At 52.7% G+C, this 15977-nt stretch overlaps 1 pseudogene across 1 annotated transcript; it reads left to right on the top strand.

Annotated features, from left to right (window-relative positions):
• Positions 1–4890: 4890 nt before the first annotated feature.
• On the top strand, positions 4891–5826 carry LOC309682585 (olfactory receptor 14A16-like; annotated as a pseudogene). Its single transcript has one exon. The product of its transcript is annotated as an olfactory receptor 14A16-like (transcript).
• The last annotated feature ends 10151 nt before the right edge of the window (positions 5827–15977 follow it).

Raw genomic sequence — 15977 nt, 5'->3', positions numbered from 1 at the left:
TGAGTCCCATCTATCATGGGGATCGGGGGGAAACAAATCTGGCTCCTGCTCAGGATCGATTGGCCCGGGATCGAAAGGGTCGTCTGCAGGCGATTCCTGATCTCCCACAGCCCCCACCACCATGTCGGCTGACACCAAATCCAATGGAGCTGAGGTGGTCTTAGACTGTTCTCCGGGCTTTTGAGTATGCTGTTTCAAGGTCTCAAACAATGTCCACCATGCAGAGAGCCACCCTGCTGCTGTTTTGTCAGACCGGATTGCCGAGTCCCACAGTTTGACCCCTATCTGGTCCCAGGTTTTGGGATTGTAGATAGAACTGGAATCGATCCCCGGGCAGTTTGACCGAGCCCACATTAACAGCACTTTGAGATCTTAGAGGGTAGGGTTTTGCCGTGTTGTTTCAATATTTTCTGCATTATATTCACTGTGGTTCTCTGCTCCTGGGAAATACCATTCCCCATAGTCCCCGGCTGCTTACCTCTGTCAAGCGGTAGGTAATTAATCATGCACAATGCCGCTTCCTTTCAGCGATGCAAGTTCAGCCACTTCCTTTCAGCACTCCAAGTTCAGCCACTTCCTTTCAGCAATCCAAGTTCAGCTGGGCTCTGCCACCGGTCTGCGGGATGCTGGTATTATAGCCCTGGGTGAAGTGAAACTTCAAGTCCCTGTTCAGGCGTCATTTTTGGTAGATTGAAAGACACGGACTCCGATATCCAGGATTGAAATCAGCTTTATTAAGCAAGCGTGCTCTTTATATACTTTTCTACCAAGGCCAGTAATTTTCTACTTTACTTGTTTACACCACCGCGTGCTCTAAAAGATCACGTTCCCCCCGAAAAGGGAATCTCTCTTCCCCGTGAGCAGCACCTCCTTATCTAGGGAGTAGCTTCACACAACTTCATCATCTGCCAAAACAGTGCTGCAGCTGCTTATTCCTCCCTATTCGTTCTACCACACTTAACCCTTCTTTTGCCTCAGTGCCCACACCTGCTCTCCCCTCCCAGGCCCTGATCCCATCCCTCTGACCCACCCCACGCATCTCCTGGGCCATCTCAGTGCTCGCTGCAAACACCCAGCACTGACATGCTCATCCCACAGGCACCCCACGCTTGGGGGTCCCCTCAGGTCCCCTGGGGACCCTCATCAATCCCTCATACCCCAGCCTGGACCCCAGGACCCCCTCCTGGCTGACTGGTCCAGCTCAAAGTTTGCTGGTGAGTGCCCACCGGGACTGAGGAAGACACAGATATTTACCCCTCCGGCCAGCAGCAGGGACTCGGGCTCTCACCCGTGGTCCCACTCCAGACACTGGCTCTGAGCCCCTCACTCACCCCAATCCCTTTTGCCCCGCGCTCTCCCCTCCACGTGCCCACTGACCAGTTCCCCACACACAAGCGTGCCCTCCCGTGCCCTGACAGTGGTTAGGGACTGCCTGGCCAGGTTGCAGTTCTGCAGAAAGGTCCCTGGTTGTCCTTAGGTTTCATTGGACAAGCTAAGAGACATTGACAAAGAAGACAGAGAGCATCCTGGGCTGTCTGAGTCGGAAGACAGCCAGTGGGGGCGATTGTTCCCTTCTGCAAAGGACAGTGTCTCGAGGCAGTGACCCACATGTGGGGGCTTTGATAAACGAGGCATAAATGTAAATCATTCCGTTTGGGAGACTTAGTCCAAGCCTTGAAATCAGGCAGGATGAATCCCATCCCTGGCAAGGACCACATCCAAACTGAAGGGCCGGCACAGCAGCTGCCCAGCTTTGGCCGTGCAGGGTGAGCACCCTCTGTCCCGCATGTGGAAGGCCTCCAGTGAGAGCGCTGTGCCCTGGGGTCTCTGGGTAGCCAATGGCATCTGTCAGTCAGAGGGCAACGGTGTTATGCCATTGTACCCCATGAAATTTGGCCAACCTCGAGACAGGCATGATGTGGGGGAAGCACTGGCGGGTGTGGCCATTGCGTGATAGCAATGAAATGAAAATGGGATCGATCCACCTTCTCCAACTATCGCTGCTTCCAGCTGCCTTCAGGTATCATAGAAAGGTTTAGGTTGGAAAGGACCTTGAAGATCATTGAGTTCCAATCCCCCTGCCATAGGCAGGGACACCTCCCTCTAGACCAGGTTGCCCAAGGCTACGTCCAGCCTGGCCTTGAACACCTCCAGGGATGGGGCCTCAACAACCTCTCTGGGCAACCTGGGCCAGTGCCTCACCACCCTCAAAGTGAAAAACTTCTTCCTACTCTTCAATCCTCCGGTTTAAAGTCATTCCCCTCGTCCTATCGCTACATACCCCAGTAAAAAGTCCTTCCCCAGCTCTCCTGTAGGCCCCCTTTAGGGACTGGAAGGCCACAATAAGATCTCCCCAGAGCCTGCTCTTCTCCAGGCTGAACAGTCCCATTCTTTCAGCCTCTCCTCACAGGAGAGGTGCTCCAGCCCTCGGATCATCCTCGTGGCTCTCCTCTGGACACACTCCAGCAGGTCCATGTCCTTCTTTTGTTGGGGACTCGAGAGCGGGATGCAGTGCTCCAGATGGGGTCTCACCAGAGTGGAGTAGAAGGGCAGGATCACCTCCTTTGACCTGGCTGGCCACACTTCTTTTGATGCAGCCCAGGATATGGGTGGCCTTCTGGGCTGTGATCGCACATTGCTGGCTCATGTTGAGCTTCTTGTCAATCAGCACCCCCATGTCCTTCTCCTCAGGGCTGCTCTCCAGCCATTCCCTGCTGAGCCTGAATTTGTGCTTGGGATTGCCCTGACCCAGATGTAGAACCTTCCCCTTGGCCTTGTTGAACTGCATGAGGTTGGCTTGGGCCCACCTCTGCAGCCTGTCCAGGTCCCTCTGGGTGGCATCCCTCCCCTCCAGCGTGTCTACCTCACCACACAGCTCGGTGTCATCGGCAAACTTGCTGAGTGAGCACTCGACCCCACTGTCCGTGTCACCGACAAAGATGTTGAACAGTACAGGTCCCAGTACTGACCCCCGAGGAACGCCACTCGTCACTGCTCTCCACTTGGACATCGAGCCTTTGACCGCAACACTTTGAGTGCGACCATCCAGCCAATTCTTTATCCACCAAGAGGTCTATTTTTTGAATCTGTGTCTCTTCAATTTAGAGACCAGGATATCAAGTGGGACAGTGTCAAACGCTTTGCACAAGTCCAAGTAGATGACATCAATTGATCTTCCCTTGTCCACTGCTGCTATACGCCCTTTGTAGAAGGCCACCAAATTTGTCAGGCATGACTTGCCCTTGGTGAGGCCATGCTGGCTGTCACCAATCACCTCCTTGTTTTCTATGTGTCTCAGCAGAGTTGCCAGGAGGATCTGCTCCATGATCTTGCCAGACACAGAGGTGAGACAGACTGGCCTGTAGTTCCCTGGGTCTTCCTTATTTCCCTTTGTGAAAATAGGGGTTACATTTCCCCTTTTCCAGTCAGTAGGAACCTCGCCAGACTGCCACGACTTCTCAAATATGATGGCTGGTGGCTTAGCGCCTTGATCTGCCAGTTCCCTCAGGACCCGTGCATGTGTCTCATCAGGTCCCACGGACTTGTGCACCTTCAGATTCCTCAGGTGGTCTCGCACTGGATCTTCACCTACAGTGGGTGGTTCTCCATTTTCCCAATCCTCGTCTTTGCATTCTGCGTCACGGGCACTGCGGCTGCAGTCCTTGCCAGTGAAGACTGAGGCAAAAAAGTCATTGAGTTCCTCAGCTCTGTCTCTGTCCCGGGTAACCAGTTCTTGCGTTTCCTTCCGGAGAGGGCCCACACTTTCCCTACTCTTTCTTTTCTCACTGACATACTTAAAGAAGGATTTTTTGTTTGTCTTAATGTCCCAGGCCAGATTTAGTTCTGTCTGGGCTTTAGCTTGTCTGACCCGATCCCTGCCTGCTCAAACCAGTCCTCTGGATACCTCCCAGGCTACCCGCCCCTGTTCCCACTCCCTATAGGCCTCCCTTTTGCTTTTGGTCATGTCCAGGAGCTCCTTGTTCATCCATGCAGGCCTCCTGGCTTTTCTGCCTGCCTTCCTCTTTGTAGGGATGCAGGTAAATGTTTAAGGCAGTGTGGGGTGGGAGGGTGCAGAGAGCTCACTGGGGGGGAGATCTTCACAGCCTTCTACGTAGTAAGTCTTTGGATGCAGAGCAATGGAGGTGTGGGTGCTGGAGGAATCTCCAAAAGCCAGGGCCATCCCATGGCTGTCCTTGCCAGCAGGGTCCCTGAACACCGTGGGAGGGAGAATTCAGAAAACCCCATGCTGTTCCCTCCAATGCAGACCCCCTTGCTCTGAGCAAGCCCCCTTGCCTCTCTCCCACCCAGCCAAGCCTCTGCCCTCAGGGCTGTGGGGTCCAAAGCATGAACCAGCTCCTCTGCAGCCAGAGCTCCAGCAGAGCCATGGGGCAGCTCTCCAGCATCTCCCCTGAAGAGCACACAGGCTGAGAGCAGCTGCCCAGCAGACCTCCACGATGCAAATCTGCCCCATAGAAACTTTGTTTTTTCTGAAAGAGACCTTGAGAAGAGGTGAGAGGTTTAGTGGTCTGCAGTGGATCCCTCTGCTCTTGGCCGTGTCTGGTAGCTTTTGAGAGTAGGCCATGCGATCTAAAACCCCCATCAAAGATCTGGCTCCTGCCCCTACCGTTCCCATGAACCCATGGCTGCAGAGCAGGGTTGACTCCTGGGCAGCAAACCAGCAGATGCTCTGCTCCTCAGGGCACACGCAGCCAGCACCAACCAGAGCTCCAGCGATGGAGCTGAAGAAGGTCTCCTGGGAAAGGAAAAGGGAGTTGAGTGTAGCAGGGAGAGCATCCGTGAGTAGTTCCTTTGATTTTGCTCAGAGAACTCACCCCTAATTTGTCACTGTCTTTCCCTCCACGGAAAGTGCCCCTTGCCCTGAGGCAGCACATGTCCAACAGCAGCTCCATCACCCACTTTTTCCCCCTGGAGTTTGCAGCCAAGCGGGAGCTGCAGCTCTTGCACTTCTGGCTCTTCCTGGGCATCGACCTGGCTGCCCTCCCGGGCAACAGCCGCATCATCACAGCCATAGCCTGTGACCACCACGTCCACACCCTCATGTAATTCTTCCTCCTCAACCTCTCCCTCCTCAGCCTAGGCTCCATCTCCACTACTGTCCCCAAATCTGTGGCCAATTCCCTCTGGGACACCAGGGCCATTTCCTATGCAGGATGTGCTGCCCAAGTGTTTCTGTTTGTCATCTTCTTGTCAGCAGAGCTGTCTCTTCTCACCATCATGGCCTATGACCGCTACGTTGCCATCTGCCAACCCCTGCACTAGGGGACCCTCCTGGGCAGCAGAGCTTGTGTCCACATGGCAGCAGCTGCCTGGGGCAGTAGTGTCCTCCATGCTGTGCTGCACACGGCCAATCCATTTTCACTACCCCTCTGCCAAGACAATGCCATAAACCAGTTCTTCTCTGAAATCCCCCAGATCCTCCAGCTCTCCTGCTCACACTCCTCTCTCAGGGTAGGCTGCCTTCTTGTGGTTAATGTCTCCCTGGGGTTTGGGTGTTTTATTTTCATTGTCCTGTCCTATGTGCAGGTCTTCATGGCTGTGCTGAGGTTCCCTTCTGAGCAGGGACAGCACAAAGCCTTTTCCACGTGCCTCCCTCACCTGGCCGTGGTCTCCCTGTATGTCAGCACTGGCATGTTCATCTACCTGATGCCCCCCTCCACCTCCTCCCACTCACTGGATCTGCTCATGGCTGTTCTGTACTCGGTGGTGCCCCCAGCAGTGAACCCCCTCATCTACAGCATGAGGAACCAGGAGCTCCAAGACACACTGAAGAAGCTGAGTCAATCACTTGTCTTTCAGCAGCAATAAGCTGCCCAGGTCTCTTCACCAGCAATTTCCAGTTCATCTCAGGAACCAGCTCGCCTTTGGGCATTTGGTCTGTGATCATCATGTTTGGCCAGGAGTATCTGCATCCACTCCACTTCTCCAGCGTCATGAGCCCAGTCTGTCTGAGGCAGAGGCCTTTGTACATGTCTGTGGCATGATGGTACAGCTGCTCTCCTGTGTCACATCTCTCTAATAAAAGGGGATTTCCTCACTTCCAGTGTCTGGAGGTTGGACTCTTCTTCCCCAGCTGAAGTGGAGAACCGTCTGAAGAGGTTGCCCCTCCAAGGCCATGCTGCTGTGCTTGGGTTCTGCATGGGCTCGGGGGTGGAGGGCATGGGGCGATGTGTTGGGGAAGGCCTGGGCTGAGCTTTCACCTGTGGGTGACCTCTGGCCCAGGAGTTGGTGAATGCTCAGAAGGGCTCTGCCTGGGACTGTCTCCGCATGGGTTTTGGGCACCACAGCCTGCTCACTCTGCAGAGCAGCACCACCCTCTCAGGGCTCTGTGGGGAGCACGGGGAGGGCCAGGAGTGTCCAGCCAGGTCAGCACAGGCACATTGCCATGGGGAAAGGTTCTCTGGGGAAGGGACGTCCCTGGAGAAGAGCAAAGGAACAACTCTGTGAGGGGAAGAAATGACCAGGAGAAAGGTATTTCTGCATGCAGCAGCTCGGGGCAGGCTGGTCTTTCACTGGGGCGAAATGGGAAGAGGCGAGAAGTGGCTGGGCCGGGCTGGAAAATGCCTGGCAGAGGACAAGACCAAAGTTGGCTGAGCTGTGTGACCACGCAGGGTGAGGACTCAGCCCAGGTGGGTTGTGGTGCAGAGCCAGGGCTCCTTGAAGGGAGCTGAGCCGTGCAGGCACAGGAGAGAGGAGCCTGGTCTGGAACAATAGTTGCAGCTCTGTTGCTTGGCCACCTCCGGGACAGGGTGGTGACGGGGCCACGAAGCAGCATCCAGAGAGGGGCAGCAAAGACAGGCACAAACAAGGGATTCCTGTGCATTGCCGCCATTGTGCAGGTATGATTGTGGGAAAGGCAAAGCTCCCCTGGAGTCGGTTGCAAGGAATGTCAAGAGCGAAACAAAGAGCTTTGCTTGTTAGAGACCAAGGCTGAGCAAGGGAAATGCAGGGCTGCTGCTGAAGGGGAGGGAGATTTCACACCAGCAGACAGAGGGGCAGCTGAGGGACTCAAATGTCCTTTGTCTTTCCTGGAAAGGTCTCCAGGGCTCTGTGCTCAAAGAGAGGGCTGAAGGAGGAGGAGAGCCCATCTTGGCAGGAACCTCATGGAACGCCTCAAGGACAAATGCCAGTTTCTGCCCCTGCAGTGGACAAACCCTGGCAATGGCACAGGGTGAGGACGACCTGGCTGGTGAGCAGCTCTGTGGAGAAGGTCTTGGTGGTTAGTGATCTGGAGAGGAGGCAGCGGTGTGCCCGAAAGGAAGGGAGGCCACCAGTGTCCTGGGCTGTCTGACCAGGAGCATGGCCAGGAGAGCGAGGAAAGGGACTGTGCAGGTAACTGCATCCAGATTTCTCATCTCCAGTACAGGTAGAATGTTGGTGGTAAGCTGGAGTGGGTTTAGCAAAGGGTGCCCAAGATGGTCAGGGGCTGGAGCACTTGACTTATGAGAAGAGTCTGAGGGAGCGGGGCTTGTCCAGCCTGGAGAAGGGAAGGCCGAGGGGCACCTCAGTGCAGCCTACCAGTACCTACGAGGAGGTTACGGAGAATACAGAGCCAGGCTCTCCACCGGGGTGCATGTTGAGAGGGCAAAAAGCAGTGAGCGTAAGGTGATAGAGAAGAGCTTCAGCCTGGAGAAAAGAAAACACTTTTTCTCCATGGACTCAGTGCACCGTTGGAACAGGTCACCCAGAGAGGCTGTGCCGTCTCTGTCCCTGGGGGGTTTCAAACTACGACTGGATCAAGCCTTGAAGAACATGGTCTGACCCTCTTTGTGAACTCTTTGACTGCAGACCTCCTGAGGTCTTTTCCGACCTGAGCTGTGTTATGATCCTATGACCTCTGGCTGTGTTCCTGGTGCTTATGGGTCATGAATCCTCCTGTGCCCTATGTGTCCATGCAGTGCAAGGCATGGGAACTCCTCCTCCTCCTCCTCCTCCTCCTTCTCTTCCTCCTCATCCTCCTCCTTCTCCTCATCCTCCTCCTCCTTCTCCTCCTCCTCCTTCTCCTCGTCCTCCTCCTCCTCGCTCTTCACTGCAACTGCAGCCTGGGAGGCACTGCCTCAGACCTCTGTGTGTCCCGAAACTCATTGCAGTCAGCTTGAACCACCTCCACGTGCCTTGTCTGGCTGCGCACGGAGATGTAGGGAGAAAACCTGGGCTTTCCCGGGCTGGGATTTCTCCACCCCTGCAGTCTGCTTCTCTGCCCCTTCACTTTCTTTCCTACTTGAAGTTGAGACATGTGTGTTTTGGGAATGAGGGGAATGGACCCCAGACAGGACTCCTCAATACAGGCCTTGTATTCATGGTGAGGACCCCCTGCCCAGCCTCGACCTGCAGCTCCCGAGGGGCTCTAATCTTCTCTGCAACACCTGCCCGTCCCAGACAAACACCTCAGGTCCAGTTGGGCCTCCAAGAAAGGCACTGGATATTTATGGTCAGGCCACTGAGGTCTGCCTGGAAAGGTGCACATTTTTTTTCAACATGATTCATCAGTCAAAAAAACTGAGTACTTTTAATGAAATCACCATGTTTTCCCACCATGTCAGAAAGGGAATGTCCCGGAAGTGCATTATTCATAGGAGAAGTATTGATCTTCCCCTCTACTTGCATGGCAGCTACTCTGTCTACTCCACTGTGTGTTTCTTCTCCCTCACCTTTCATGTGTTCCCACCTCTCCTGATTAAGTGACCTCGCCTGAGGGCATCTTTTCAGCAGTCTATCTCGACACATACCCTTCCCATGGCTCTCCAGGTTTCTCCCTCCCCTGGCTCGTTGGTCACTCAGATGCCTCCAAACTATGTGGTTGCTGGTTTGAGCTTCAGGGAATTAGAAAATTGCCCCATCTCTGAGAAATGTAATGAACTCTTGACACATATCCTTAATTATGTTTCTATCTATCCTTTCCTAACTCTATCTAAAACAGTTCTTGTGCAGATATCCCTTGTGGAAGGTGGCCCTCGTGAGGTGCAGCTTGGATATGGCGTGTGGAAAAGGAGAGTGTTTTGAAGGTTATCGAATTGCATCATGTGTGGCTTTTGTTTTTTGTGAATGAGGAGAAGTGCTCCTGTGGCAGTTCTCTGAGGAAAGCAGGAGGGAATTGGTGGCAAGGTGCTGTAACATCCAGCTGCAGCCTTCAGTGGAGAAGTCTGCTGTAAGGAGAAGTGATGCAAGGCCCAGGGGGCCGATGAGAGAAATGGAGGGGCTGGGGAGGTGAGGAGGAAGGATGTCCATCGAGTGTCTGGCGTCAAGGGACTGCTTCTCCTACCTGCCCATATCAGCTTAGGTGACCCTCTGGGTCAATACCAGTTCTATAATGCTGTTATCACTGAAAAGGAAAAAAAAAAAATTACTTTATAAAGTATATCTACTTTTTCATTAAGTAGTCATTGAAAACTTCCCCTTTAACTACCCTCCTAAAACTTCTCCAATTAGCTTCTGAAGACTTGAAGAACATTATAGGAAGAGACCAGGCACACGAGGGCTCTCTGCCTTGGAATGAGCCCCATGGTGGTTTTGGTGCTGAGTCCATGGACCTGCAGTGTTGAGAGGAGATTGCACAATCTGCTCAAGGAGTCAGAAGGAAACGCTGAAGTTTCCTGGAGTATTAATGAGCCCCACTGAGGGCCAATTCCAAGACAACCTCCCCACGGACACGTTAGAGCAGAAAATTAGAGGCAGTGATGACAAGCAGGCACAGGCCAAGCAGCGGTGGCTCTGGTGCTGAGTAAAGCCTTGGTGTGTTTTATCACACCAAATGCCAAGCCCTGACCCCAGCCCCTCAGAAGAGAGATCCTGTCCATCCCACACGGCTCAGGGCTCTTCCTGGGATGTGTGGGGTGTGATGCCAGGATGCCAAGGACAACAGTTCAACACCTCCCAGCCTCCCCACTGTGTGCAAGGTGGCAACATGGCCTCAGTGCCATGAACCCTGGAGAAATAATTGCAGCATCCTTTCTAGCCCCCAGAATGGCATCAGCTAAAGTGCTTGCTACGCTTAAGAAGCTTGAGTGTTGGCTGGCCAAGCGATCTAATGCTACATCTTCAGCTTTAAGTAGTTTACTACTAGATGTAGACTCAGTTAGACATGCCAGACTGCAGAATCGAGCTGCAATAGATTTTTTGTTGCTGGCTCAAGGTCATGGCTGTCAAGATTTTGATGGGCTGTGCTGCATGAACTTATCAGACCATTCTCAATCTATTCATGTACGCCTCCAAGAGTTAATGAAACGAACGAAAAAGTTAAAGGAAGAGGACGGGTTCTTCTCTTTTGATCACCTTTTGCAAAACTGGGGACTCTCGGGATGGCTGGTTTCAATGGTCAAAGCAGGATTAATAATATTGTTGATAGTTGTAGTTGTGCTAGTGATGGTGTCATGTCTCATCTCCCTGCTGCAAAGGGCCCTGCAGCAGGTGATGGGGGCGGCATTTGTAGCACAAATACAAAAAGGGGGAATTGTGGGAAACTTTGGCTGGTCCGAGGGATCAGAATGCGAGCTTAAAATTGACCCTGAGCAGATATGCGTGTACCCTTGAAGAGACTGGGTAGTCCTGAGAAGAGCCAAGTAAAAAGATAAGGGTTGGCAAACATCCTGGCTTTGACCAGAGCATGAAGAGCGCGTGATCAACAATTGTATTAGGTGGCTGGGGTGTGATGTGAGAGCGTATTGGGCAAAAGTAGAATGGTAGAATATATGCATAGATAAGCACACGGGTAAAAGAATATAAAAAAGCACTGCTTGTTAAATAAAGAAATTGGATTGCTGCAACTTGATGTTCAGTATCGTGTCCGTCCCAAAAATGACACCAAACTTGTTCTCACCCCGGCATGTCCCTACCTTTACTGACATCTCTCCACCCTCACTGGCTGTTCCTTCAAACACAAAATCATCCGTTCGGGAGGGGCAAAAGAGGAAAAAAGAAAATACAAGGTGTAGCCAAGGAAAAGGTCATGGCTGATCCTGGGCCGCATTAGACAGTGTTGCCCGCAGGTGGTGGGAGGTGATCCTTCCTCCTCATTCAGGGATGCCGAGAAGCTGGGTATGCGACCCAGACAGCAAAATGTTAAAGTCCCCAGGGTAAAGGGAGGAAGTGGTATTTGCCATACCACGAAAATTTGTTTATGTTCTCCGGAAGAGAAGCACATGTCATCTACTGGCTTAGCAGTTAAAAGCACAATGAAAATATTTAGGGGTTTGATGTGCTGATTGGATGAAACTGGTGCCTGGCAGACTGTGGCGCGTGGTCCTTCGGGACAAGCACCGAGACCAACCCCGGTGGGAATTGGGAGGCTACAGTGCGTGCACTCTGCACAGCCCAGAAATCAGCAGTGTACTGCAGGATCCGATTGCTGCTGCAGCAGGAAATGGAATTTCGCATCTCATAACAGACTCAGGAAAAAGGCACATTATTGCCCCACCCCCTGTACAATTCACCCCTCTGGCCAGTCTGAATCCGGGTGGGAGAGGGCACCTGAGAGTTGATTATCAGCATAATAATATGTTATCGAGTATTGCTGTGCCGACACATCTCCGCTAATGGCTGCGTACCCGCTAGTGCAGCTCTAACAGCCACGCTCCAGGCAGCCGCACAGCCCTGGATGGCCGTGCTCCATGTCGGAGATATGTTCTTTACGGTGCCCTCGCCGGAGGAGGATAAAGAGAAACTGGCTCTTCCTTGGGAAGGAAGACAATACCCCTTTAACAGACTCCCACAGGGCTACAAACATTCACCCGCGATCGCTCATGCTGCGCTTGCTGAACTTTCACAGAGCGTCCCGCTGCCTCAGGATGTGGAACTCTGCCAAGAGATGATATTCTGACTGAAGGAACTTCTCCTGAGAGGGTGGTGTGTTGTGAAGCTCACTTATGACCTCACTGACAGTAAAGCCACAGCTTTTGTTTGAACAGTAGGCAATGCTTGTGTACCCACCATACACCCAATCAGTGCACTGCGATTAAATTGTACTCTGTCTGTCAGAACATAGAGTGTGGGCCTGAGAAAATGGGAACAAATGGCCAACCATTGCTCTTAAAGCATGTGTTGTATGGCAACAGCAAGGATTTATTGGGGAAATAACAGCATTAAGGCCCAAGACATCCGTCTTGACACCGAACAAAATGTTTGTCATTTTGAAATACATCCTGATGAAACCCCTGAAACTGTCCTTGTGCATGTTGGAAATGGATGTGCTTGTGCAAGAACCCTTTGTGATTCTGTAGTTACAGACGCCACCACTGTAGGTATACCCAGTCCCTGAAATATCTGCCTTGGTCGTTTTGCTGTAGTCCAAGGCTGGGTGTCCCAACAGAAGACATGGACCTGCTGGAGGGGATCCAGAGGAGGCCACAAAGATGCTGCGAGGGCTGGAGCCCCTCTGCTGTGAAGACAGGCTGGGAGAGTTGGGGGTGTTCAGCGTGGAGAAGAGAAGGCTCCGGGGAGACCTCAGAGCCCCTTCCAGTGCCTAAGGGGTCTCGAGGAGAGCTGGGGAGGGCCTCTGGGTCAGGGAAGGGAGCCATGGGACGAGGGGGAAGGGTTTGACACTGAAAGAGAGGGGCTTTAGGTGAGATATTAGAAAGAAATTCTTGCCTGTGAGGGTGGTGAGACACTGTCCCAGGTTGCCCAGAGAAGTTATGGATGCCCCAGTCCCTGGAGGTGTTCAGGGCCAGTCAGGACAGGGCTTTGAGCAAACTGGGCTGGTGGAAGGTGTGGGGACTGGAACTAGATGGTCTTTAAGGTGCCTTCCAACCCAAACCATTCTACCATTCTATGATTCCTTGTCCAAACCAGCAGTGGTCTGGTTCAGGCTCCAAAGGACGTAGAGGTCTAAGTCTTAACCCGACCAAGAACTTCTCTATCTCTAAGTTGTTCTCTGAAAACAGAGAACAAAGGAACAGAGTGACACAGTGAGCATCGATGCATATGAGCTTGGAACACTGATCATGCAGTTAACACATGAAGAGCAGGAGGCTTTTCCAAGACTTCTTTGTCAAGGAACAAAGTAAGCTGTGGGTACGAGGCCTATCATGCATACTTTTCCCATCGCAAGTCATTTGACTACAAGCCCCCTCTTTAGTCATGGACTCTTTGAAGTTGGGAAAGACCCTTAAGACCATCGAGTCCAACCGTTAACCTGGCCCTGGCAATCCCCCACTAAACCATGTCCCCAAGTGCCACGTCTACTCGTCTTTTAAATAACCCCAGGCTATTTCCTCCTGTCCTATTGCTTGTCACTTGGGAGAAGACACCAATGCCCACCTCGCCACCACCTCCTTTCAGGCTATTGTAGAGAATGTCTCCCATCAGCCTCCTTTTCTCCAGTCTAAACAACCCCAGTTCCCTCAGCCACTCCTCACCAGATGTGTTCTCCGGACCCTTCACCAGCCCTTCTCTGGGCACACTCCAGCACCTCAATGACTTTCTTCTTGTAAGGGGCCCAAAACTGAACACAGGATTTGAGGTGGGGCCTCACCACTGCCGAGTACAGGGGCACAATCACTGCCCCAGTCCCACTGGAAACACTATTCCTGATCCAAGCCAGGGTGCTCCTGGCGTTCTTGGCCACTGCGCACAATTCTGGCTCATATTCAGCCGGCTGTTCACCTACACCCCCAGGTCCTTTGCTGCTGGGCAGCTTTCCAGCCATTCTGCCCCACAGCTGTAGCACTACCTGGGGTTGGTGTGACCCAAGTGGAGGACCTGGCATGACAGCTTGAGTGATCCTTTTTTGATCTCTTCCTGCTGAGCAGCTGCCTGCATGGCCATGCTCTCCCCTGGAGCTGGGACACCTCTCAAGGTTGCTCCTTGTGGCAGAAACCTCTCACCAACTGCAGATCCTTGGTAAGGGACCGGTGTTGCTCATAATCTTGCATTATAGCACACCAAGGTTTTGTATTGGAAACTTTGATTCTGAATTGGTAGTTTTGAATCATTGTGTCCTTAGTGCAGTAGGTAATCGAGGGAACCTTGCCACTGAAGTCACTCTTTACAACATCATATTTCAACAAAACCATTTTTGCTGATACCTTTAGTAGTGGTTCTTTAAGATGTCTTAATCTGCTGTCCACCACAAATTGGCATCATGGACAGGACGTTAAATCTGATCTGATCAGGGTGACCAAGTAGGTCAGGGGAGTGATGCTTATAAAGCACAAGAAGAGGCTGAGAGACGTGGGTTTGCTCAGACTTAAGGAGCAAAAGGGAGACTTCGATGCCATCTTCACTCAGTGGGAGGTGACGAGAAGGAGCACGTGGAGCAGCGTGGCTGTAGAGACATGCACAGAGCCCTTACACTTCTCTGTGTGATCCAGAGCAAACTTTGCTGTTCTCAGTGAGATTCATCTCACCTGTCTCTGGCAACCACAGCACTGATGTCCCTGCCCACTGGCCCACCTCTGCTGCCTTTGCAGGTGCTGGGATGCTTCTCCTCAGGAAGAAGGCAAACAGGGTTGAGAGGACCATGCTCATTTGGCAACAGCGGGGCACAGCTGGACCCTGTGCACCTGCTTTGCAGGAGGAAGAGATCCTGACTGGGAGGACAGATCAGCAGATCAGCTCACCGCAGTCAGCCTCAGGGAGATGTTTTGGGGCGCTCTCCTTTCAGAGGCAAAGCCTGAAGGAAACTCAACTCATACCACACACCAGGTCTGCATGGCTTGGAGGCAATGCCTGCTTGCCCCAGGGCCAAGGCTGTGAGGAGGAGAGCACTGCTCATGTGGGTCAACAGTTGGCTGAGGACTTGGTGTTGGTGATGGGGTTAGGGGCTCACCCACCACGGGACCCTGTATGCAGATCAGTGTGTGCCTGGCAGAGATGGGATTCACTGCCCCAATGGGGCAAATGAATCTTTGACCTTGTAAGGGAGGCTTTGAAGTAAGGGTGAGAGGGAGAGGGCATCCAGCAGCGTGTGAGGGAGTGGCAGACAGGGTCGATGAGCAAAGCTCCGGGGTGATGTGACAGGAAGGGATTGAAAAATCAATAAAGGAGACCTTAATCAGGTCACCTCCAGCACTTGTGTGTAACAAGGAAGTGCCTCCGTGTCACCGTGATGGAGAAATCCCCAAAGCCTCTCCAGGAACTCAGCATGCTGGGGTGCCTCTCTAAAGTCTCTGCACATTAATGCATGTGGCACGGGGAATTAACGTGAGGAGGGAGAGATCTGTGTGCAGTTGCCGGGCTACAATCTGTTTGGGAACGCAAGATGGCCGTGCCCAGAGGGTGGTGGTGAATGGAGTTCAATCCAGTTGGTGTGCGGTCACAAGTGGTGTTCTCCAGGGCTCAGTGCTGGGGCCGGTTCTCTTTACTATCTTTATCAATGACCCGGAGGAGGGGATCGAATGCACCCTCAGTAAGTTCGCAGATGACACTAAGCTCGGCGAGCGTGTTGATCTGCTTGAGGGTAGGATGGGTCTACAGAGGGATCTGGACAGGCCGGACTAATGGGCCGAGGCCAATGGTATGAGGTATAAGAAGGCCAAGTGCCGGGTCTTGCACTCGGGTCACACCAACCCCAGGCAGTGCTACAGGCTTGGGGCAGTATGGCTGGAAAGCTGCCTGGCAGAAAAGGGCCTGGGGGTCTTTAAAAGACGTGTAGGTGTGGCGCTTAAGGACCTGATTCATTGGTGGAAATTGCAGTGTTAGGTAGTGTTGGGCGAAAAGGCTTCAAGTTATGCCAGGTGAGGGTTAGACTAGGTATGAGGAAAAATTTTTCACTGAAATGGTTGTTAGACATTGGAATGGGCTGCCCAGGGAGGGGGTGGATTCGCCATCCCTGGAGGTGTTTAAAAAAGGGGTAGACGTGGTACTTGGGGACATGGTTTAGAAGCGGTTTTGCCAGGGTAGCTTAGTGGTTGGACTTGATGCTCTTCAAGGTCCCTTCCAACCTCAGCAATCCTATGGTTCTATGTGGTGGGGCGGCTCCCAGGACTAGAGTGTGGCAAGGGAGGGTCTCACGGTGTGGGGGCTCA

The sequence above is a fragment of the Vanellus vanellus genome (assembly GCF_965231255.1).
Source record: "Vanellus vanellus genome assembly, chromosome: 30".
In the NCBI taxonomy this organism is placed as follows: Eukaryota; Metazoa; Chordata; class Aves; order Charadriiformes; family Charadriidae; genus Vanellus; species Vanellus vanellus.
The sequence above is the reverse complement of the archived record's forward strand: the minus strand, read 5'-3'. Positions and strand labels throughout refer to the sequence as shown.